Source organism: Oreochromis niloticus, unplaced genomic scaffold (genome assembly GCF_001858045.2).
Source record: "Oreochromis niloticus isolate F11D_XX unplaced genomic scaffold, O_niloticus_UMD_NMBU tig00001593_pilon, whole genome shotgun sequence".
NCBI lineage: Eukaryota > Metazoa > Chordata > Actinopteri > Cichliformes > Cichlidae > Oreochromis > Oreochromis niloticus.
Window position 1 is genome coordinate 329,783 of NW_020327419.1, and position 7,015 is coordinate 336,797.

The window sequence follows — 7,015 nt, forward strand, 5'->3', positions numbered from 1 at the left end:
TGACACCTATGTCTTAAAATAACAAGCCTGTCTGGTCACACATGAGACACAAAAACATGTGTTTCAGTGCAACCTGGAACCTGTCAATGCTCTGATTTCATTGCAGATTTCACCACATGCAGGACAGAGAAATCCCTCCCTTTCACACACAAAATAGATTGTGTATTGGTTTCATGTTGAAGGTATTCAGATAGTGATGCATTTCCAAAGCAAAACCTATAATCCTCACACTAGTACAACAAATCTTTCTGCTTTCAGCTGATATCACTAACAGTGAGTCTCCTTTTGTCCTCTGAAAGGCTGAATGTTATTTTTTTCATGAAGATTACTTTCAGCCTGAGTCACTGTGGGATTACTGAACCACAATGGAGACAAAATGGAAAGCAGAAATTAATAATGGAATGTTGATAATAGTAATAATAAAACTAATTAACAACAGCAGAATCTCTTTAACATGTGAAGAAGGCAGGGACGGTTTTCTGTTCACACTGATCCTTATTTTACTTATAAACATATTTACAAACATTTAACTGCATACACTGCGGTATAAAAACACCAATGCGTTTATTGACTAGTAGTTACTGAAAACGGAGCTCGTGTCTCCACACATTACCCGTTAAGGACTTCCGGGAACCCACTTGAAACACGTGACCGTCTCGTAATCAGCTGACTCATTCAACAGTTGTTGTGGTCCGTCAGCCAGCTGCGGAAAAGTGCGAAGTTGTAACATTAAAATACCTGAAGTGAAAGCGAGTGTTAACAACAATGAAAAGTGTCCAGTGCGACGACCGTCTCTGATTTTCAGCCTGTATTTTTTAATTTTTTATAGTTTTTCTCACGCCGCTCGCATTCCGCTGGCCTCCGCTCACCTCCTATTTGTGAATGAAGCAACTTGTCAACCAATCACTTGTGAGCACCACAAACACGTAACATACCCCTCCCCCCTTTTGTAGTCATCTGGAGGGAGGGGGGGGTTCTTAGCATCAGTTACGGTGTGTTCACACCGAACGCGATAGGCGCGAGCGAAAACGCCCCAAACGCCCCTAATTTGACGCGTGCACATTCGCACCTCGAACGCGTGTCCAAGAAAAATCCATCGCGCGTCAAAATTGCATATTTTGACGCGCGTGAACCGGAAATGTGGGAGGGATGTGGGAGGAAGTTGTGCCAGACAGTATCTTTGCTAGACGGCAGCTGTCGAGCTAGCGTTTCTATTTACTGTGGAGAGCAGAGCAGCAGCGTTAAGGACGTCCTCGCCGTACCTGGGTCCATCAAGTCCTCCAGACGGGTGAGCAGTTTGGTGAGTTTCACCACTTGCTCCAGGAGCTGCGCCTGGATGACAGCCGATTTCAGCGATATCGCCGTCTTTCCCTCGCCCAGTTTGAGGACCTGCTGTCCCGCGTTGGTCCAAGCATCGCCCGCCTAGACACCAACTACAGGCGCTCAATCCCACCTGCAGAGCGCCTGTCCATCTGCCTGCGGTTAGTAAAAGTGTTTAATACGGTAGTCCTTTATTGATACCTGTGCTAATATGCTAAACTATCGTTTATACACTGCTAACATGGATGTGCTATGCTATCAATGAATGCCGTCGGTGTTTACTGATAGCAAACTGTGGTATGGAGACGACTGTTTATAATATTTCTAGTGATGCTTGAAAGGTCTCATCAAGTCCCGATTTAATTCAATTTAATTTATGCTGTTATCAGTGTTTGCATTGATAGCATGGCTGTGGTGTCTATCAGTGTATGCTCTCTGTGTTTGCTGATATCAAACTGTGGTATGAGGACTACTGTGGGTTAATCTTTGTAGTGATACTCACTCCTTTTTTCTTTTTTATTTAGACCTGGTTTAATTCTGGTATAGATGAATATTTGTATGTAATCCTCGCAGCTGTCAGACTCTATAACAGGGGTCACCAGCCTTTCTTTAAACTGAGAGGTAGATAAAATTGTGAACAGTTTGGTTCATCTTTAGTTATATGGTTCTATCTTGATAAGCTATGTCTTATCACAGATTAATTTTTCAAAAATATTAATGATTTAAGCAAGGAAAGGGCTACATGTCAACATACAACTCTTTATTTCTATTAATGTCTTACTTCATTCCTGCCTGATTTACATGTTTAGGAATTATGAGTGATTGGCTCACTGTAGTGGTAAAAGTTGCTACCAATCAAATTATGATATGGTAAAGTTAAAACAAAACACAACTGACTGTTTTATATTATATCTAATATATATTATGTAATTATCCTTATAATTAGAAAATGTTTTATGTAAGATTTATGTTTTGTAATTTAAATCTGACATCACAAAAGTATTTTGGAATTTGAATAATGTATTTTGTAACTGCAGTACACATAATACTAATTTTGAACACTTTTGTCCAGGTCCCTTGCCACCGGGGACTCCTTCAGGACCATCGCGTTCAGTTTCAGAGTCGGTGTGTCCACGGTGTGCCAGATCACCCCCCAGGTAGCGACGGCCATCTGGGACTGTCTAGTGGGCGACTTCATGGCTGTGCCTTCACCTGGAGACTGGCGGTCCATCACAGAGGGATTCCAGGAGCGCTGGAACTTCCCTCTCTGCTGTGGAGCTCTGGATGGGAAGCACGTCCAGACAAAGGCCCCCCATATATCACATAGGAGACGCACACATTGATATACACTAAATATTTATTTCATTTCTTTTTTTGTGGTGCCCAAATTTATGCTCCTGCTTGATTTTGTTTAAACAATTATTGCACACTTTTTGTAAATCCAGTAAACTTCTTTTCACTTCTCAAATATCACTGTGTGTGTCTCCTGTATGATATATTTAACTGACATTTTTTATTGTAACAACTAACGATTTATACAGGAAAATAATGGCTATTAACAAGGTTGCCCAAACCTTTGCATCCCACTGTATTAGTATATTCTGTCATTAGTGTAATATGAAATAAATTCTACATGTGTCAAGTCGTGTGCCAACATTTGCTGTGTAGTAGAACTGAGACATTAGTCATTATAAAAATTTATTTGAAATAATATTAAAATTCTCACAGAGAAAAACATTAAACATAAATATATAAAATATAACTATTTACAGAGAGACAGGAATAAAAAAAAAAAAGACCCAGCTGCTCTCCAGAGCAGGAACAAGGCTGAGGAGGAAATGCTCCATTGCAGACTGGCGTAGCCTCTTCAGGGACACCAGGATGGCCAGCTCCACTGCCGATGGACCGTCCTGGGACCCGTCCCTCATCTGCCTCGGAGCTGTCCTCCTCTCTGGGCCTGTAAAACACAGCACAAAACACAAAGAAATGAGAAGGCTGCTACTAGATTTTAATGTCAACATTGAAAAAACAAAACAGGATATAATCAGATTAGTTGTAGATATTTAGTAAAGGTGATCACAAGGCAATCCCACACCGAGTAAAAAGCTATCAGTGCTTGCTGTACATACCTGTGGGTGCAGCAGCAGGAGCTCAGGGACTGGGGAGCCAGGAGAAGCAACAGGGGATGCTCTGCAGCAGAATCAGTTGGTTCTATCAAGACAATATTAACTGTTAACAGGTTGAATACAATAATCATAGAGAAAGTATATACAGTGGTCCCTGTTTTATTGCAGCAGGGGTTCTCAGAATAACTAGCCCCTCGCCACGCACTTTATACACTTTTTTCCCCACACACATGAACATTAGTCACAGTTCTCACAAGTTGATTCTCAAAGTGCAAACCTTTGTAGATTGCAAAACGTAAAAGTATTTTTATGCCGCGTTTTGTCTTCATCTGCCTGCCACTTTCGTGCGCCTTTTCCTTTTCCTCCCGGTGCAGGTGTCTATTTCCGAATAAGGGTCATAGTTATGTGTGTTTTTGTGCTGTTTTTTCTATTGGACGTGATGGTTATCAAAACCAAACATGATCAATTTGGCAAGCGCAGGAGACACGACACGGAGGAGATTTGTCAATCAGGCTGCAGAATGCAATGCTGTACGGTGCAATGAAAAATCAGCGAAAAAGCGAGGCAGTGACGGATGAGCGGGACCACTGTGTGCTGTTTATTAATAAACAATATATTCCTATATGACAACATGCATAAAACCACAACGGTATTTGTACATCAGTGGGAAAATAGCGGGACAGTAGGCGGGCTTGCTAGCTTTAGCGCGGCTTCATCGGGTCAGTCTGAAAATTAAAAAGAAGAACAAATGAACTTACCAGGTTGCCCGATCTCCTCACTTCTGTGCCTCCAAGCTCGGTCCTTTTTATTCCTGTCCCGGTAGAAGTAGCAGCTAGCATCGTATAGTTCTGGACGATTAGCCACTGCGTTGATGAGTTTTTCCTCCATACTGAATGAAGAATGAAGGGCTTTGGTTTGATCTGCCCCTTTGACCTGGTTACAGCCACGTCACCAGGCTCCTGATTGGTTGACGCGGCGCGACTTGACGCTGGAGTTCAAATTTTTCCAACTCGAGCGGTAGAGGCGAAAGACGCGTATGCACAAAATGCAACACAAAAACTCACGCGCGTGGTTTTTTCCGCGAGTCAAACGCGCCAGACGCGCTACACTGACGCGCGTTTCAGGCGTTTTGGCGTTTTCGCGACGCAAATCTGCTTCAGAATTTTCGCCGGACGCGCAATCGCGTGTCATCACCCTCTTTCCATTGACTTTACATGTAAACCTGACGCTCTGGCCGCCTCTATCGCGTTCGGTGTGAACGCACCGTTAGTCATCACAGTTACTTTCTGCAGCCAGAAGAGCAGAACTCGAGGCTTAAATGGATTTTGTCCCACGTTTGTCACTCTGGTGGATTTTCTTTGGACACCTCTGCTTTGCTGCTTCTGGAGCTGAAGCCGGTATGTTTGACTTTGTGGTTTATGTTTAAGTGCTTGCATCATTTTCTTTTTTTTAAAAAAAACCCATTTATTTACAATTTTTAAAAATCTGTCGAGTGATTGTTTGCTCTGTGTCTGTGTCGAGAAAAACTTTTGGAACGCTGTCATTTCTTTAATACAGCAGAGCTACTATATTAATAAAGGTTAGCCTATTTGAATCCTGGAAAGAAAGCCAGCAAAAATGCAGACTGTAATTTAACAGATTTATCAGTAAATGATTATTAAATTGCTGTTTCAATGCTTACTCTTTTAGCTCTGGCTTTGGTTTAGTTTAATGGTCTGAGAACAGGTAAATAAAAAACAGAGCAAATAAACAGAACTGAAACATATTAGTCTGTGTGCAAATTTAATAAACAATAAACAAGTACAGTGTGGTTGTCCTGTTGTAGGATCATGTATTGATGATTATCTCTCTCTCACACACACACCTTTGAGAAAGTGACAAAGTTTTGCCTGTTCCTTATGAATGAAGCATCAACCTAAATACAGCAACACAATAAAATGCACAGTGGGCATTCTGAGCAATTGTGTCAGGTAGTAACAGCACTATTTATTTCTAAAAAGGACAAAACACAACTCCACCCCCTGGCAGCAGTGTGTCAGAGAATCTCTGTGCTTAAAACCTCTTTCTCACTTTACACAAGGAGATACTGTATGCAAGAGTGATGCAGGGGAAGCCTTTTCTCCGCCCACAGCACAACTGTACTGTGTGTACTGTGTGTGTACTGTGGTGGATCCATTTGGCGCTGTGTGGTCAGTGCAGAGACTGGGAATGTGGTCAAAGTTGAAGGACACATGGATTCCACTCAGGATCAGCAGATTCTGGAGACCAAAGTCCAGGAATCAGTGACAAAGCTGAAGCTGTGCCGGGGCTGGATCTTTCAACAAGACAACGACCCGAAACACTGCTCAAAGTCCACTCAGGCATTCATGCAGAGGAACAAGAACAACGTTCTGGAACGACCACCTCAGCCCTCAGATCTGAATATTATTGGAAACCTGTGGTGTGAGTTAAAGAGAGCTGTCCATGCTCGAAGCCATCAAACCTGAATGAACTAGAGATGTTTTGTAAAGAGGAATGGTCCAAAATACCTTCAACCACAATCCAGACTCTCATTGGAACCTACAGGAAGCGTTTAGAGGCTGTAATTTCTGCAAAAGGCGAATCTACTAAATATTGATTTCATTTCTTTTTTTGTGGTGCCCAAATTTATGCACATGCCTGACTTTGTTTAAGTAACTATTGCACACTTTCTGTACATCGTATAAACTTCATTTCACTTCTCAAATATCATTGTGTTTGTCTGCTTCATGATATATTTAACTGAAATTGCTGATCGAAACAACCAATGATTTATGAAGGAAAATCATGAAAATTATCAGGGGTGCTCAAACCTTTGCACAATGCTGTACAAAGGTTTGAGCACCCATTTGAAAACACCCTACCCAGTTAGTTTTCAAATGACATATACAAGAGTACAGAAAAAAACACCACCAGGGGCATAATGTATGTATTTTTTTATTTTATTTTTATGAATGTATTTTTCTGTTAATGTATGCAGCAGAAAAATAATAATTTGAATTTCTTATTTCTACAAACAGCCTCTATTAGCTCTCCATAGATCTCCTAAAGTAGTGTAGCAGGTCTTTTGGATGTATGAAATGGAATGTGTCTTAAATGTGTCTCTTAAATGATGCATGCACAGTGTAAAGGCAGTTTGGAGAGTCTATGAATACAGCGTAAGAAAAACACTTCTTAACTTTGGCTTCCTTTAGATCTTTTTACAGCAGTCAGAGATCAATCCCAGAGTACCAGTCAGATATCTCACTCTGCTGCTGAAGTAAACAATTGTACACTTGACCTTTAATCTCTTTGCTCTGTTTTGTTTCCTCTTTCAGACCAGAAAAACATCGCAGCTGAGTCTGGACAGGACGTCATTCTGCCATGTCAAGCTCAAAACTACAGCAAAGAAAATTTCCAGTGGAACAGAACTGACTTGGGAGATGAAGAATATGTCTTTTTGTATCGAGACGAGAGGTGTGTTCCAGACAACCAGCATTCATCTTTTAAGAACCGAGTCGATCTGCAGGACAGACGGATGAAGGATGGAAACGTGTCTCTGATTCTGAAGG